This window comes from Scyliorhinus canicula, chromosome 11, assembly GCF_902713615.1.
Source record: "Scyliorhinus canicula chromosome 11, sScyCan1.1, whole genome shotgun sequence".
Lineage (NCBI taxonomy): Eukaryota > Metazoa > Chordata > Chondrichthyes > Carcharhiniformes > Scyliorhinidae > Scyliorhinus > Scyliorhinus canicula.
The window spans coordinates 51,347,125-51,366,316 of NC_052156.1; positions in this window are offsets into that span (position 1 = coordinate 51,347,125).

Genomic DNA, 19,192 nt, shown 5'->3' on the forward strand with positions numbered 1-19,192 from the left:
TTGTTGAAACGACATGCCTATTTCGTTCTTAAAAAGCTTGAAATTCTATTCTGTATTTTAGATTCAGACAGTATGTTGTGTGCGCATTTAATGGATAGGTTCCCGATAAACATTCAGAAATCCACATTTGAGAACGAATGTACCAAGTGCTGCGCATGGACACTTCAATAGTTTTAGATTAGAATGATGCTTGTGATGATAATGTGGACAAACAGAGAAAAAAAATGAAATGGAATTTGAACAAAATGACTCTGATACTGGTAGCAATGGAAGACAATGTTAGTGATTCAGAGGTAAGATAAAACTGTTTTGAAAAAGTTCAAAGCATTCACACTCAAGGGGTTGGATTTCTTTCTCGTTGGGAGGTGCTGAATGCTGGGAGGTGAAAATCAGACTTCTGTCCTGGGACAGAAGTCAGGAAAAGGCATGCACAGTGAAGGATTTTGCGAGTGTGTTTGTGGGAAGGGGGTGGGTGTGAAGAGACTTTATTTGATATATCAACTTACAGTTAATTCATTGAAAACACAGGGTGATGATTTGAAACCCTTTCCCCTGTCTTGTCCTGTCTCCATGTTCTCTGCTCTTATCTTTAGACTCATCGTGATGGGTAGAATTTTCCAGTCCTTTCTGTGGAAGACTTTGTATTGGGCAGGAGCTGAAAATTCAGAGAGAGGTCAAAAATCAGGTATCCGCCACTGGGAAATCAGCTTCGAACTTCCTCCTCGCCACTTTCATGGCGGGCTGATGGAAGGTTGGGTTTCCCACTGATTGATGTCAGCCCAATCTTGTGCCACATCAGAGCGGCAATGACGTTTGGAAATGAATGGCATGCAGATGTCCACCCTCACTTAACTGAGTTGGGTGTAACATTCAAAGCCTACCTGCAGCACTGCTGTTCCAGTTTCTCACCAATGCTAATGAGATGCTACACTCTTGGGGATGTTGGCTTGGTCTGATAATGTTTTCCTCCATACTCTTGGAGGGTGTGTTCTGCAGAGCTCAGGCAGGGCTGCAATGTGAATTAGAGATCATCATTGTGACCTGGGGGGGGGGGGGGGGGGGGGGTGAGCCTGGAGGCAGGGTAGAAGACATGGGAATTATTGTCTAATGGTGGGGTTGGAAAGGGGGAGTGGGATGGAGACCTAGTAGGGCAATGGGGTATGGTAGGGTTGTGGGGAGTGACAGAAGAAAGGACAAACAGGATACAATGGGCCATGTGGAGTTAAAGAGGTGGGAGGCGATGGCAGGCAGAGGGGACACCGAGGATAGGGAAGCGGGAACCCGACATGGAAAATTCGAATGCAGACACAGAAGGAGAGGGATGGGAATTGAACTGCCTGAATCAGAGGGGATGGTTGCAGATTCCGGAATATGAGGGGGAGGGGTATTAGTGTGGCACAAGAGAGACGGAGGCATAGAGGCTCATGGGAGTTGAGGGGAAAGTAGACTGTGTTGTCATCAGTAAAGCAGAAACAGGCAGGCCTGGAGCTTTGTGCGCCATGCTACAGGGCTATGCATGGCACGCATGTCGTAGGCTTGCTCCAGGCAAGGCTTGTGGTTGGGGGGGGGGGGTGTCCTCTGTATGTTTACAGTGCATTTAACCTCAAAATAGGTATGGCAAGGTCCACATGGGGCATGAGGACATCTACACTGATGGCTTCAGGTAGGGCAGCTGGAATTTCCACCGCAATTACATAGGAATGCAAGGGAAGGAGGCTGTGGAATAACTGAATGGAGCTCGACCTCCACACTGTGGGGTTCCAGATGATTGGAGAGACAAACAGTGACACAGGGAGCATCGGAGCTGGTCTCAAAATAAAAATGCAGCACCATCATCTAGAAAGCCTGAAGTTGTTGCGCAGTTTGAAATTAAAACTGGAAAAGAATCTGCATGGGAGGGGTCTGAGGCTGTGTGGGAGCAGCCCAGGGCTGGACCCAGGGGCCCTTTCAGGGAGCACCCTCTAAACTGCTTAGAATCTCAACATTGTAATAATAATCTTTATTAGTGTCACAAGTAGGCTTACATTAACACTGCAATGTAGTTACTGTGAAAAGCCCCAAGTCGCCACATTCCAGCGCCTGTTCGCGTACACTGAGGGAGAATTCAGAATGTCCAATTCACCTAACAAGCGTGTCTTTTGGGACTTGTGGGAGAAAACCAGATCACCCAGAAGAAACCCACGCAGAAACAGGTAGAACGTGCAGACTCTGCACAGACAGTCACCCAAGCCGGGAATTGAATCTAGGTTTGTGCCTGGCTCTGATTCCAATGCCATGCTCCAGTCCCTCGCTGGCATCAATATCAATGTTTGTGCCTTGAGCCGGCAGGTCCATGCAAAATCGTAATTTGCAGGGATTTAAATCTCCTTAGCGTTGGACACAGTATACTCCACCCTTCTGCGATGCCCCACCCCTCTTAGGCAGAAGACTCGCAGGCATGAATTAGTGCAAGCACTGACAAGTGGGGCCTGAGCGCAATGGCTGTGGAGGGGGAGCGGCAGGGTAAAGAAACTGTGAAAAACCCATGAAAATTGTCAGGCTTCCTGGGGGGGATTGCTGCCCAGGCTGGGGGCTGTATCGGGGAGCGCCGTGGTGCCAAGTCAGTGGATTCAGGGTGTCCCCTTGGGATCGGGGTGGACTGGCTCAGACCACCATTGCTGCAGTCTGTCTCACTATTTCCAGGTCCCTGGCTGTTCACTCTGCTGAGTGCTGTCTGCATCCTTTGAATTCTCAGGGAGCCTCTGGTCATCTGGGAGCCCACCCAGGCCGACCCTCTGGACACCCTCATACCCCAGCAGTACCGTGTAGACTCTCGGGGATGGGTGTGGCCAAGCTCAATCAGGGGCACGCCAGGTGCTGTCACTCCTCAAAGGTATAGCTCCACTGCAGAGGAAGCAGAGTTTCAGCAGAGCTCACCCTAACCAAGGGACATCTGCACCGTGGCCTTTGGAGCCCTCCCTGGTTAGCTGTTCCTCTCAGGGCAAAGGCCTCACTAGTGACCCCCAAACCTCTGGATCACCAACTGTCTCCTCCTGGTGAGGCTGACTACCTCTGCCACCAGACGGTGTTAAGGAGGGCCACCCTGGGGAAGAGGGTGTCCCTCTGCACCTCACTGGCCTGGAGCTGTGGGACCACCTTGGACTCCCGACCTCATCTCCGTGGATGCAGTGAGTGTTTGGAAGTGGAGCTCCAGCTGCCATGCACTTTAGCGCTGATTCCAGCCCCAGTGGTTAGAACGCCTCCTGGGCTGGGAAGTACTGACAATTCACACTGGCAGAGTATTTGTATGTCTTGACGTGCTTTCCAAATAGCGTACCCAATGGGAATGCGAATTGGTCGCATTTCAGTCCTGGCGGTAACACCCCCAAACGGAGAATCCTATCCGATGTCTTTTTGTATACTTCAATGAGAGACTGTCACTGGCTTCACAATAAGGGGAGATAGTGGTGTAGTGGCATTGTCACTAGACTAGTAATCCAGAGATAGAGGGTAATGCTCTGACAACCTGGGCTGGAATCCTACCATGGCAGATGGTGGAAATTGAATTTAAAAAATATATATATGAAATTAAAAGTCATAAGATGACCATGAAACCATTATAGATTGTCTTAAAAACCTGCTTCACTGATGTCTTTTCGGGAAGGAAATCTGTCGTCCTTACCTGGTCTGACCTACATGCAACATGATTGACACTTAACTACCCTCTGAAATGGCTGCGCAATCCACATACCACAAGGGCAATTAAGGGTAGGCAATAAATGTTGACCCAGCCAGCGATGCCCACATCCCTTGAAAGATTTTTTTAAAAATTCACTTGGAATGTGCGAATGAAAACATCAGAGGAATGTGAGAATGGAAAATGCAGACAACCATTGAGACAGCATGGCTGCTGCATATCCACCAGATCATCCCGTACCAGCTTCCCCGGACAGGCGCCGGAATGTGGCGACTAGGGGCTTTTCACAGTAACTTCATTTGAAGCCTACTCGTGACAATAAGCGATTTTCATTTCATTTCATTTCATTTCATCACTGAAATTCTCGAATGCGCTTTCCCCAATTGGCATGGACATCCAATCATTGCTGAAGTACAAGTTGATCTTAATCAGCATACTCGGTCAGAGATTGCAGGAATGCTTTTGGTGAAGTGGCACCATTGACAAAGATGATTGATAAGTGTAGGGCAGTGAATGATGTCTACATGGACCTCAGTAAGGCCTTTGAGAAAGTCCCTCATGGCAGACTGGATCAGAAGGTGAATTCACACGGGATCAAGATGACCTGGCAAGATGGATATGGAACTGGCTCGGTCATAGAAGACAGAGGGTAGCAGTGGAAGGATGTTTTTCTGAATGGAGGGCTGTGACTAGTGACGTTTCTCAAGCATCAGTGCTGGGATCTGTACTGTTTGTAATATACATTAATGATTTGGAGGAAAATGTAACTGATTTGATTAGTAAGTTTGCAGACGATACAAAAGTTGGGGGAATTATGGATAGCGATGAGGACCGTTCGAGGATACAGCAGGATAGAGACAGATTGGAGACTTGGACGGAGAGATGGCAGATGGAGTTTAATCAGGATAAATGCAAAATGCATTTTGGAGGTCTAGTACAGATGAGAAATACACAATAAATGCAGAACACTTAAGAGTATTGATAGGCAGAGGGATCTGAGTGTACAGGTAAACAGGTCACTGAAAGTGGCAAAGCAGTTGGAGAAGGTAGTCAAGAAGGCATATGGCATGCTTTCCTTCATTGGCCAGGGCATTATGTTTAAAAATTGGCAAGTATGTTGCAGCTTTCTCAGAACCTTAGTTAGGTCACACTTGGAATATAGTGTCCAATTCTGGTCGCCACACTACCAGAAGGAGGTGGAGGTTTTGGAGAAGATCCTGAAAAGATTTACCAGGATGTTGCCTGATATGGAGGGCATTAGCTATGAGGAGAGGTTGGAGAAACTTGGTTTGTTCTCACTCGAACGACAGAGGTTGAGGGGGCGACCTGATAGAAGTTTAGAAGATTATCAGGGGCATGAACAGAGTGGATATTCAGAAGCTTTTTTCCAGATTGGAAGAGTCAATTGGAATAGTTATAAGGTGCAAGGGGCAATGTTTAAAGGAGACGTACAAGGCAAGTTTTTTGCACAGAGGGTGGGGGAAGCCTGGAACTCACTGCCAGGGGAGGTTGTGGAAGCAGATACAATAGTGACTTTTAAGGGGTGTCTTGATAAATGCATTAATAGGATGGGAATAGAGAGATATGGGGCGCGATTCTCCTCAAATCCGGCGTGCCGTGAAACTGGCCGTGTTTCACGCCAGCCTCGGAGCTCCGTCCCGGGACCCGATTCTCCCCCCTGGGCGGGGCTAGTATCGGGGCCGGGTGAATCACGGCGACGCGGAGTTAGCGAACGTCGCTAACTCCACCTGCCAAGAGTCACAGCGGCTGACGCGCACGATGACGTCATCACGCAGACGTGTCAAACCCGCGCATGCGCGGGCCGTCATGCCCCTCAGCCGCCCTGCGGACTGATCCTGCGGGGCGGCGGAAGAACAAATAGTGCGCGGGTATCGGACCCACTGCCCGCGATCAGTGCACACCGATCGCAGGCCCGTGCCAATCGGTGCCATGTTTGTCCGGGACGGGCACTTTGCGGCCGTTTTCACGAACACTGAAAGCAGGTGTGATCGCGGCCGTGAAAACGGCCGTAAACTCCGCGGTATTCGGCCCATCGGCCTGCGGAGAATCGCTGTTCGCCGTAAAAAACGGCAAGAAGTGATTCGTGTCGGGGGGCGGCCGGTGGGGGGGAGAATAGCGGGAGGCCGTGAAAATTGCCGGGAAGGCCCTCCCGCTATTCTCCGACCCGTCGTGGGCAGCGGAGAATCGTGCCCATGGTACCCGGAAGGGTAGAGTTTTTTTTTAGTTTTTTTTAATTTCAGATGAGCAGCATGGTCGATGCAGGCTTGGAGGGCCAAAGGGCCACTTCCTGTGCTGTAAGTTTCTTTGTTCTTTGATCTTTGCTTCCAGTAAAGAGTTTGACATATCTTCCTGACATAATACAAGGGTCCAGTAACTATGATGATTCAGTAACACATGGCATGAATGTGAGGCTCACAAAGTTTGTTGATCATTGAGTGGGAGCATGACTCATGTTGCAAAAAGGGACACATAGATGCATATGCACAATGCTTGAAATGATGAGACCATTCTAATGAAGAGAAAATGTATTTACAAACGTGGATGACATGCAGAGTGATTAAGCACCCTTGACCCAGATGTGATGTTGAAGTTTTGTAATTTTTCAAGAGTGCCCGTGAATCTCGCCAGAATCCCTGAGGAGACAGAGCTTCCAGTGGGAGATTGACATGGATTGATCCCACCCATTTATTTCGTGAAGATGTCAAGAAGAGTGAGGTCCAAGCACAATTCTGGCAGAATCTGCTGGGCCAAGGCAGCTGCCACCCTTCTCATGGAAAGATCAAGGTGCTTGCAAGTCAGAAGCACGACATCAGACAGAAGGTAGACAGGCTCATCTAACTTTTGCTCTGGGCTGGTGACTGCCTCTCGCAACTCAACCTCATTTTCCAGCACCTGTCAATTTGTCTCCAGCATGTGTGACGTGGCCGGTTCCTGAAGTTCATCACCTGTCTCGGACTCAGCAGGTGCATGTTCTCCTGCAGTCCTCCAGGTATCAGAGACCTGGAGCTGGATTCTCCACACCCCAAAGCCAAAATCATAGCCAGAGCCGGGGCAGAGAATTCTTTCCGGCGTCGGTTCCCTGAGTCTCCGGGCCCTGTACGCGTATCCCCTACCGGCGGCCAGTACTGGAGACCCACCCCGCCATTCTCTACCCCCAACTGGCTGAAGTCCCAACGGCGTGGATCTAATGTGGTCCTGCCAGTCGGGATACTAGCGTGGTGACTGCGGACTCAGTCCGCGGCCATCATGGTCGGGGTCGGGCCGATCGGAGGGCAGGGGGGCCCTTATAAGACGCCGGGCTAATTTTTGGGCAGGTGGTCCGGGTCGGGCGAGCGGCCGATTGGGGGCACTATTTTGAGGGTCCAGCTCCACGGCCTGAGTCCGCCATAGAGCACAGTGAGGCCACTGGAGGCCACCGCCATGCACATGTGCGGCCTCTGACACGGAAGTGCGGGGGCTCGTATCTGCAGCAAAAGCTGCGAACTTCCCGATGGTTCACTGCTAGCCTCCCACAGGGCTATGAATATGTGGCCCTTATGAATATGAAAGGCCACAGTTTTTATGACAGCATGGGGGACATAGTCCCAAAAACAGCGAATCCAGCCCCTGGGCTATCACTGCCTCGGACTGCTGTGCAGAAATTATTGTGGTTGAAGTATACTCCAGAATGTGACCCCAAGCCTAATCTATAAGTATGACTCATGGGGTGTGTCTCTGTGCTGCTGGAGAGTGCAATTGAAAACCGTGATGGATCTCCATCAAATGAATCCTCACCGCTCAGCCCCCCTCCCCTCTCCTCCCCCCACCAATTTCTTCATGATTGTCTCCAGCTTCTGGAAGCAGCAAGCCTCTCTTCAATGTAATATTGTGCTGAAGGATCTAGAGAGAGAGCTAAGAAGAGCCAGGAGGGGACATGAGAAGTATTTGGCAGGTAAGATGAAGGATAACCCTAAAGCTTTCTAAAGATATGTCAGGAATAAAAGAATGACTAGAGTAACAGTAGGGCCAGTCAAGGACAGTAGTGGGAAGTTTTGCATGGAGTCCGAGGAGATTGGAGAGGTGCTAAATGAATATTGTTTGTCAGTATTCACACAGGAAAAAGACAATGTTGTCGAGGGGAATACTGAGGTACAGGCTACTAGACTAGAAGGGCTTGAGGTTCATAAGGAGGAGGTGTTAGCGATTCTGGAAGGTGTTAAAATAGATAAGTCCCTGGGCCGGATGGGATTTATCCTAGGATTCTCTGGGAAGCTAGGGAGGAGATTGCAGAGCCTTTGGCTTTGATCTTCAAGTCATCTTTGTCTACAGGAATAATGCCAGAAGACTGGAGGATAACAAATGTTGTACCGTGTTCAAGAAGGGGAGTAGAGACAACCCCGATAACTATAGACCAGTGAGCCTTACTTCTGTTGTGGGCAAAGTCTTGGAAAGGTTTATAAGAGATAGGACGTATAATCATCTGGAAAGGAATAATTTGATTAGAGATAGTCAACATGGTTTTGTGAAGGGTGGGTCGTGCCTCACAAACCTTAATGCCTTCTTTGAGAAGGTGACCAAACAGGTGGATGAGGGTAAAGCAGTTGATGTGGTGTATATGGATTTCAGTAAAGCGTTTGATAAAGTTCCCCACGGTAGGCTATTGCAGAAAATACGGAGGCATCAGCTTCAGGGTGATTTAGCAGTTTGGATCAGAAATTGGCTAGCTGGAAGAAGACAAAGGTGGTGGTTGATGGGAAATGTTCAGACTGGTGTCCAGATACTAGTGGTGTACCACAAGGATCTGTTTTGGGGCCACTGCTGTTTGTCATTTTTAGAAATGACCTGGAGGAGGGCGTAGAAGGATGGTGAGTAAATATGCAGATAACACTAAAGTCGGTGGAGTTGTGGACACTGCAGAAGGATGTTATAAGTTACAGAGGGACGTAGATAAGCTGCAGAGCTGGGGTGACAGGTGGCAAATGGAGTTTAATGCAGAAAAGTGTGAGACGAAACCCACGCACACACAGGGAGAACGTGCAGACTTCACACAGACAGTGACCCAAGCCGGGAATCGAACCTGGGACCCTGGAGCTGTGAAGCATTTGTGCTAACCACTATGCTACCGTGCTTCCCCCCTCGGATGGTGATGTCTAGCACAAGGGGACATAGCTTTAAATTGAGGGGAGATAGATATAGGACAGATGTCAGAGGTAGGTTCTTTACTCAGAGAGTAGTAAGGGCGTGGAATGCCTGCAACAGTAGTGGACTAACACTAAGGGCATTCAAATGGTCATTGGATAGACATATGGTCGATAAGGGAATGGTGTAGATGGGCTTTAGAGGGGTGTCACAGGTCTGCGCAACATTGAGGGCCGAAGGGCCTGTACTGCACTGTAATGTTCTATGTTCTATGTTCTATGATGCAGCAAGCTGCAATAATTCTAATGGCGATTGCTGGGCAGATTTAAGCAGCTGTTCAAAATGTCTATTGTCTGCTCTATCGCATTCATGTAGTGCCACATTAACCTTATTATGTTGTTCTCACCCTCTGTCTGCAGAAGCCATAATGGAGTAAGCCAAGACTGCAGGGGATGGCACAGATCGTCAATTAGCTGATCCTGATACATGGCTTTGAGACATGGGCGCATGGAATAGCCAGCTTCCAAGGTCGCTGGCATTAACACGCATGATAAAGTAAAGAGCATCACACATTGGCTGCACATTAATCAAAAGTAAGCCTTTCCTGCTCATGACATTTAGTAGATTCTTGGATGGAGCTTTGATTGCCGAAGGCACTCCATCAGTTGTTCATTTCACTGACAGGAACTTTACCGTTTTGTAGAATCGGGTAGCAGTTTCTTCATTAAGCCGGGAAAGGAATTGTAATACAGGGTCCGATGAAGGAGTATCAGTGTCCTTTAATTTATGCTGACACATGTTTAATGCCGCACTTAAAAAATCACTATTCAAGGGAGCACCGTGGCGCAGTGGTTAACATTGCTGCCTCACGGCACCGAGGTCCCAGGTTCAATCCCGGCTCTGGGTCACTGACCATGTGGAGTTTGCACATTCTCTCTGTGTATGTGTGGGTTTCGCCCCCACAACCCAAAGATGTGCAGGGTAGGTGGATTGGCCACGCTAAATTGCCCCTCAATTGGAAAAAATTAATTGGGTACTCAAAGTTTAAAAAATAAATAGTTAAATCACAATTCAGGTGGCTGTTTATTCTCTAAATACAAAGGAAGGGTAGATGCCTTTGTTCCTGGGTTTTGGATAGGCTAAGAATATAAACGGGTAAATTTAGTAAAAGCACCCACCACTGACAGGGATTCATATGCACCCACATAAAGAATGTTGAAGATACTGGGCGAAATTCCCTATTTGAGCTGGTAGATGCCGAGAGATCCCTCGTCCGGGATCTTCCCAGCTTGCCACACCTCGTGAGATCTAACGCGATTTTGCGAGATGTCGCGATGATCACATTTTAGCAAATCTGCATATTAGAGTGAGACAGCTAGCTTCACTCTAATATGCATTCCCATGATCTACCCAAGACTTTGGGATCTAACCCACATGCCTTGGAGATCACAGGCAAGCGCTGTTCAGTCCTGGTCTCCACAAACAGGGACCAGCCGACCTCCGAACCCTTGGCCTATCTCTCCAAACATTTCTACCCCCCCCCCCCCCCCCATATCCATGGGCACACAATTGCAGGTGATGGGTGTGAGCGAGCACTCAACAGAAAGGCAGGGGTCAGACTATGGCATAGATTGTGGAGCATTGACACTCAGCTCTCTGCAGGTTATCATCACACCCCTACCCTTGACAGTGACCTGCTGATGGAGCCGACACAGTCCCAGCACCCTGGAGCGATGTGACACACACCCTGGGAGTGTGGGAAATGGTGTTGGGGGTGACGGACCAGGCCACATCCTAAGTGAATTGAGCTATTATAAGGGCCTCCCTGTCCTGCAGCCTGCAACTGGTCCTCTGGTTCCTCCCTGGCCGCGTCTTCCAGCCCCTGCTGGTCCGTCACCACCTCATCATCCTCGTCCTCCCCCTCCTCTTCCTCGTTTGCCCTCCTCCTCAGATGTGGCCACATGTTCCTTTTCACCAACTTCCAGCTCGTCGCCCCACTGCTGTGCGAGATTGTGGAGGGCGGAGCAGACCACCACAAAGTGGGCGATTGGCCAGATGGTGTACTGCAGGGCAGCACCACAATGGTCAAGATATCGGAACTGCATCTCAGTTACCGTAAGGGTGACCACATGAGCCTCGTTATATTGGGTCTCCGCTTCGGTCTCCAGCCTCCACACTGGAGTCATTAGCCAGGTCCTCAGCGGGTACCCTTTATTCCCTCAAGAGCCAGCTGCAAACCCTGGGGTGCTCCTCGAGGCAGCCGGGGATGACTGACTGCCCCAGAATGTCACTGCCGTGGACACTTCCTGAGAAGCGTACACACACGTGCATAACCTTCATCTGGTGGTCTCACGCAAGCTGTCTGCTCAGGGAGTGGAATCTCTTTCTGTTAATGTAGGGCACTCCCAGTTGGCCCGGTGAGCACAAGGCAATATGCGTGGCATCTATTACCCCCTGGACCTAGGGCATGCCGGCGATGGTGGAGAAACCTGCAACCCAGGCATTTTGTTAAGCTTGGTCCATGTGAAAGATTATGTTGTTTTCCGCCTGGGCATCCAGAGCATCCATGGCCTGTCAGATGCACCTGTGGACTTTGGCATGCGAGATGCCACAGGGTCCCTGCTTGAGCCCTTAAATGATCAAGAGGAGTAAAAGTTCAGGGCCGTGGTGACCTTAATGGCCACTGGGAACGGGTGTCCTCCTCCTCCTCCACATGGTGCCAAGTCTGCGAGGACATGGCACAGGTGCCGCATTGTCTCCTTGTTGAGGCGGAGCCCTCTGTGGCACGTAATGGACGTCATCTGTTCAAAAGACCCAATGGCGCTTGTACACCCTGGATCGTTTGCGGACTCCCCCTCTGGTTCCCTCCCTGGCCTGATGGGTGGCCGGGTCCTCAGGGTGTGGGGCAGGGTTCAGCACATAGCCCGCCACCTCGAGAACCTGCAGACACTGCTCCTGCTGCCACCTCCAATGCCTTGCCACCCAGGTTACCAGCAGCACCACTAGGCAAGTTCTGTGTGTCCAAAATCTCTGCCATAGTGTTCAATACATGTAAGGCATTGGGAGATGGTGTTAGGCTGACAAACAGCGGTTGTTCCTACCCCAGGACCCTCCAGCCCCCATTGATTTCCCACCACCCAGAATGTTCTGGCCATGAAAAACCAGTCACAGCGTGCTCCCCTCACCAGCCCCTGTATATATATATTGACTGGGATGTAAAGAGTTAACAAGTTAATGATAATGCTTCTTGCCACTAGAGGGAACCACAGAACAGTCATATATATATATATATATATATTATATATGTATATCAGGTGACTTTGGGGATTCTTGGAGTTAGGAGTTAGAAGGAGTTAGAAGAGTGTCAGGCATAGGAGCAGTTGTCTCCTTGATAGTTCTGCAGTTAGAGATAGCATAGTTTTATATAATAACCTTCTACTTTAGGAATGTGAACAAATCTTAGTCAGGAGTGTAATACATTTATAGTTTTGTTCGTTAACAAAGCCCCGGACACCCACCCATAACATATCCTGGACTGTACACTAGTCCCCTCTGTGGCACACACCGGTCATGGACATGGCTCCAGAGCTGTGTCCCATCCCCTGGATATTTGGATGTTGGCTGATGCGTGTGTGGTGTTGTCTCACGCAATGTTCAGGCACAATGTCCAGGCATCACAGTCCGATTGGTATGATAGGCAATGACGCCCGCATACTACATGGGTCGCCCACCCATGGGATTCCACTTGGGTTGTGTGAAGTGATCATTTAACCACCATTGCCAATTCCCTATCAGCAATAGCCTCAGCACAGACCTCAGCAGTCAGTGGGAGTTATAGGAGGTCGGTGGAGTAGACGGGCTGGGACAAAGGTTGCACCCGGAATGGGTATACACGATCCAGGGTTGGGATAGTGGTGCCGCGTGCAGTTGCCTCCCCTGTTGCCCTCCCAGCACCTCCTCCCCCACCATCCCAATGGCGGCCCACCCCTAGCTGAGGGACCCCCACCCCCCTCCGAGCACTGGGGTCCAGCACCCCCGGACTCTTTGTAAGCAAAGATGGCTCCTCACCTCCTCGGCTCCCCACAGAAGCCACTCCGCCAGGTTCATGTTTTTTTTAAAAGGCGTGACCACTTGCTGGAGAGGCCGATAAATTATGGGAGGCCGTTGGATAAGTGGTGTTGTCGATTCCATGATCACCCAGTATCAAAGAGGCCGCTTTCCAAACTTTCACTCGTACAACAGCATCAGTGTTTATTGGTTGAGACCAATCAGCAATGTATTTCCGGCCATGACAAATTGCTGTTTGGAATGGTCAACAAATCAGTAATTATATTTGTAATGCCAGAAAGAAATGTGTGGCTATTTCACAGCCAACATAACATTATGGCATTCCAATTACTTTGTCGAACCAGTAATTCCCTCACTGTCAGACGTAAGTTTCAATCACCGTGAGTTCAAACTGAGCTGAGACATTAAAATATTATTTTCTATGTATGTTTCTATAGCTCTTGGGGCTACAGGGATCAAGGGATATTGGAGGGGTGGGGGGGGCGGGGGGGGGTGGGGGGGGGTGTTGTGTGGAGAAGGCGGGATCAGGATATTGAACTTGATGATAGCCATGATCTTAATGAATGGTAGAGCAGGCTCGAAGGGCCGAATGGCCTCCTTCTGCTTCTATTTTATACGTATGGTTCCATGCATATGCAATTGAAATGTTTATTTTTTAAAACACTACCTGAGTGATGAATTTGGATATGTTGTAGCATTCTTTTGAGATGCTAAGATGACAGCAATCGAGTATATCTTGATAGTCAATGAATGTATCTACTGTATTTTGTTTTTCTTTGTCTACCTCTACTATGGATATACTGAAATGCATATAATGCAGTTCTGTGTTAATTTTCTCTGGCATTATATTTAACATTCTTTTATTCCTTTTCTTTCCTCCATAAAACAATGACTCATGCCGGGATAGAGTCCGATGGGTGCTGACAAACAAATGCCCAAGTGGTCATTTTTATGTGAGGTGATGCTCATCAGTATAATGCTCATCTATGGGAGAGCATTCAGAGTTAAATCTGATCTTTTGTCCACTCAACGATCCACATATACTTGCATGTACACGGGCACGTTTTCAGAAGGGCTCATTAGTAAAAATGGGAATCTTGGGTGTTTTCTCCCACACAGCAGACAAGCGATACAGAACATTTCCAATGTGCCTAATCCACCCTCAGCTGTCATCAACAAAGTCAGTGCCAAACTAGGAAATTTTCTTTCTGCTTTTTACTATGCCAATTAAAAAACGTATTGATTTTTGTTTGAGATTAGATCAAAGCTTCATTTATCACTGCTGAGGTCATCTTTTCTTTGTCATTCTAGATTAACTATTCATATAATTAAAACTAATTTATATCCTCGGGACACAAGTGCTAAAAGAGTGGTTTGTCTTTACTGTAGGTGAGGAGGAATCTCCTAACATCAGCCAGTTTCTGAATACTTTGGCAAACTGTTTGGACTTGGCACAGGCAATTTATGACACAACCTTTAATACTTGTGTTTCTTTACTACTCCAGTTTCGCAGTCCTGGCACAATCTAAATAATCAATTAAAGCGTTCACTCATTTTATTATGTTGGTGACAGGTTGACATGAAGTGTTTACAAAACAAGTTGAATGTGATCCGACAGTAAATGTCGCACTGACTTCATGGAAAATCATGTCATCCTCCATTGCTCTGCTTTTCACTTCATGAAAGTAAACTAGAGGTTTTTATGACATTGGCTTGTCATCGAATTCATATTTCTTGTCAGCACATAAAATGAAATTAATTGCAAAAAAAATCCAGTTAACATTTCATGACGTGGAAAATGTTTCATTCACGCAAAGTACAATTACTATTATTTTTTGTGTGGTTTTATCATTTGAATACTTCAAATCTGTAGACATTTGTTATAATTCTGAGGTTTATAAGAGTGTTATGCTTTGGGACTGTCATCAGAATGGCGGGTTTGGTGTTGGGGCAGGTATGGAGTATCTGGCCCGGAGCCAAAAAGTCAAAAACCCGCTGGCGTAAAATCACAGGCATGATTTAATGGAAAATTTCTAAGTGTGTTAATGAGTGGGAACTTCCGCAAGCTTCCCGCCGCTCGGCCCGGCAAGACCGTCACCGCTGTGAAAAGTTAATTGGACCAGCTTCATGCCGCAAATGACTGTCCCGTCGGCCAATTCACCGGGATCTCGTTCATCTGCCCCCTGCTAACAAGGGAGAGCAGCACTTAAACTGCTCTTGCACAGAAAACCACACTCAGCTTGCAGAAATGCGGCCGAGATGACCAGCCTCACAATTCGGGATGCCGACCTGGGCAGACTGTTGGACGCGGTAGAGGTCAGACGAGATGCCCTGTTGCCCTGAGGGTTTGGAGGGTCAACAACAGGGCAGCCAGTGCCACCTGGGCTGAAGTGTCAGTGGCAGTCAGCTCAGGGAATGCAGGGACTGGCACCATGTGCTGTAAGGCGGTCAATTACCTCCATCGGCCGCACGGGTGGGTTGGCACTGCCCCCCTGCCCCCCCTGACCCCCCCCCCATGAGCATGCGTCTGCCACCATCCCCACCCAGCATCATTCCATGCCCCAGCCCTCCCATGTCCAGCCCCCCCCCCCCCACACATACTCCCCATTCTCGCCAAACTCCCCAGGCTCCCCACCCCACCCACTACTCCCTATCCCCCCCATACTCCCCATTCTCGCCAAACTCCCCAGGCTCCCCACCCCACCCACTACTCCCTATCCCCCCCATACTCCCCACCCCCCCCCATCAAAACCCCCCACCCCCGCGATGAATGACATGTGCAGCTCGCGATGCCCCTGTGTGTCCCTGCAGGACAGGTTGGCCCATAGCAGATGGGAGAGGGCCTAGGTGGGTGGCAGGGTGCTGGACATCAGTGTCTTCACTCCCCATGAGAAATAAGCTCTGGAGATCGCGGCAGTGGCCGAGGCCAGATCTGTCACCGATGTAGAGGTTGATATACAGCGCAGAGATGTTGTTACACTGGCCCTCACCCAGATGTCCTGTCACAAGTGAGTTCTTAATGTCCAACAGACTGATCCATCCGTCCCACTGACCATGTGCCCATTCTCCTGCAGGATCCTCATCCAATGGTGCCAGCCCCATCCAGTCTGGTGTGGTTCTCCCCCCCCCCCTCCCCCTCCCCCCCCCACCCCCTCCCACTCCCCGGCCTCCCATGAGAACGCCTCGGAGGAATTTGCAGCACAGCTATCATCCCCATCCTCCACCAGCGCAGAGACATACATCTCAGTGGGCGACAGTTGTATACAGACCTCTTGGACACATTCCCGTGAACACCACACAGTGCCGATGCACATCAGGTGGTGGCAGGAATGCCCAGGTGAGAGAGCAATTGGAGGTCTGCTGGATCCCAGGACGCAGCTGGGTCCTAGTCTGATGCTGAGCCTCTGGACCAGGTTTCCCAAGAGCTGATGCAGAAGCTAGGGTGCGTCCGTGATATTCAGAGGCTCCAGCAGATCCATTGCCGCTGGAGGTGTCCCAGAGGCTACAGGCGCAGGAGATGGCACCAGCCATGCGTGGCACCGAGGCCGGCCAGAGGGAAAAGGCGAGCAGCCTCAAGAAAAGTCAGCACTGGCTTTCACTGCCAGGGCCCTCAAGGTCCTTATTCGAAGAGTCAAGGCCCATAGATACGTGCTCTACCCAAGGGAGAAACATAGTTAAAAGATAAAGGGCTGGACATTTAAAACTGAGGTGTGTAGAAATTTCTTCTCTCAGAGATTGGTGAATCTCTGGCATTCTCTATCCCAGAAGGTGGTGGAGGCTGGATCATTAGAAGTACTTAACGTGGAGGTGGATAAATATTTGATAGATCGAAGAAAAGGGGGCAATAGAGAAATTGCACTTATAATGGGCCAGGGTTTAGAGAACACCAACGTATATCATGGAGTTCACCTGACCTACAACTTTTAATAGATTTTGGTTATGGGGAGCACAAGGGTCCACACTCCAGGTGTTACCCAACAGCGATCTTAAGTATTTTTAAAACCAAACAATGTTTATTCCATGAATTCAGTTAAACCTTTATAAATAAACAGTAAACAGTTTATCAACTACAACACTGATAATGCCACAGATACAATACTCTGTAGGTAACCCTTAATAACTTTCCTGACAACATCCATAAGTCAAAAGACCCTTTTTAACAAACACAGCAGGTTTGAAATCTCTACAAAAAGTAGGTATCACTTTGAAATTATCAAGTGATCTGAACACCTTTTTAACATCCAGAGAGAGGGACTTCAACATCCTTGTAGTCTGAATAGAGCTTTCAACTGAAAACAAAACTAAGACACACAGCAGCTTCCAGCTCAAAACAAAAGTAAAATACAGAATCACATTCCAGCTCCACCCACACAGTGACATCACTGCAACCATTTGATAAAACACACTTTTCTTAAAGGGATTCTCAGATGACACACAGTAAAGGAGTTGAGGCTGGCACAGATCAGCCGTAATCAAATTGAATGGTGGGCCAGACTGGAAGGGCCTGGTGACCTATTCCTGCTTTTAATTTGTGTCTTATGTTTTTTTGAAACCACACTGACCTCACCTCTCCAGCCTGGGAGGTAGTTGTCCAGGCGATCAGCGCCGCTGCCACTCACCCAGGAAACACCATCCAGTGCAGGGAGTGGATGGATGATCTCATCTGCTCTCTCAGGATAAGTCCTCTTGCAGATGTTGAAAGTTCTATACTGTAGTTTAAAGTATAAGTTTCATACAAAGATGGTGTTTAGTCAAAGGTGCTTTCAGTCTGTTTGTTACAATAAATGTCTTACAATATGAAATTGTGTTGTGGCATCCATTCAGATATTAACTGGAATTTCAAATTTATATTTTAAAGCTTTTTGTCTCTGTCGGGATTGTAACTCATTGAGCCTGAGAAAATGATGGTGAAGGGCTGGGTTTGGGAGTTGGCAACCAACACAATTCCAGGAGGTGTGGCGCTTATGAAAATTTTAATGACACGGCATCTCATTTAAATATTTAAATTAGGCTGCATGTCACAGATTTGGGGCAGAATTCTCCAACCCCCCGCCGGGTCGCAGAATTGCCGGCGGGTCTTGCGAATCACGCCACGCTGCCCCAATGCCGGGCTGCAATTCTCCGCAGTCAGCGCCACAGAGGCCGGTGTGCTCTGCACGGTGCTGGTCGGGCTATGCGCCGACTCTCCAGTTGGGCCGGCATGGGCCGGTGCGCTGATTGTCCTGCCCGGATGGGCCGAGCGGCCGTCAACAAAAAGCCGAGTCCCAACGGCGCCATTCTAATATCCTCCGAACCGGCCAGACCTGGGTGTTGAAGGGTCCAGGGGGCAGCCTGTGGGGGGAGGGGAGGGGGGGTTTGACCCCTGGGGGGGGGCCTCCCTAGTGGCCTGGCCAGCGATCGGGACCAACTGATCGGCGGGCTGGCCTCTCTGTTGGGGGGGCCTCCTTTCCTGCGCGCAGGCTCCTGCAGCCCTGCACCATTTGGCAACAGGGCCAGCGCAGGGATGAAGGCCGCTGCGCATGCGCGGGCCCCTCGGCGCCAGGTTCACGCTGGGATCAGCAGCTGGAATGGCGTGGGCCGCTCCAGCCCCGTGCTACCCCACTGTGTCGTGGAGAATCGGGTCTCAGAACGGGCGCCGACGCCAAAGTAAAACACTCCCATTTTTACGCCGGCTTAGGCACTTAGCCGCATGATGGGAGAATCCCGCCCTTGATCTGTCTACTAATTTTAATGCTGGCCAGACCTTTCAAACCAGGAAACTAAAGGTAACGAGGACTTTCCTGAGGAAGCAGTATGTGCCTTGTCATCGCTGCTTGTGTGCCTGAGCAGATGTGCTTCCTCCCAATACAAGCTAACTTGCTCACGTCTCTGCAATTAGGTACGCTTCTGCAATTTGGTTGATTTGTCATCATCCTCCCCAGAAAACATAATCTCCCCACCTTCCCTCATGCCACAGACTCCCCATTTCTGTCACAATCTCGCCCTGATCCTCCAAACCCACTCTGCAACCCCTCCCCGCCCTCCCATGATCTCTACCTACTCCTGTGAAGCAACCTGGTCTGCAGCATGAATATGCCTCAACATTGGGAAAACCCAGTCGACTGAAATGCAGTCCACCCACCTATGAAATCCTTCCCCTGTAACCATCGGGTCCAACATGACTACATTAACTCTCTGTTTTGATGTCTAAGCTGATGTACATTTACTTCTCTGGAAGAATGTCACAATGAAGAAATGTCATTCAGCTATTGTAATTCATTCTAAAAAATTAAAAATTTTTAAGGAGCAATTTAGCGTGGCCAATCCACC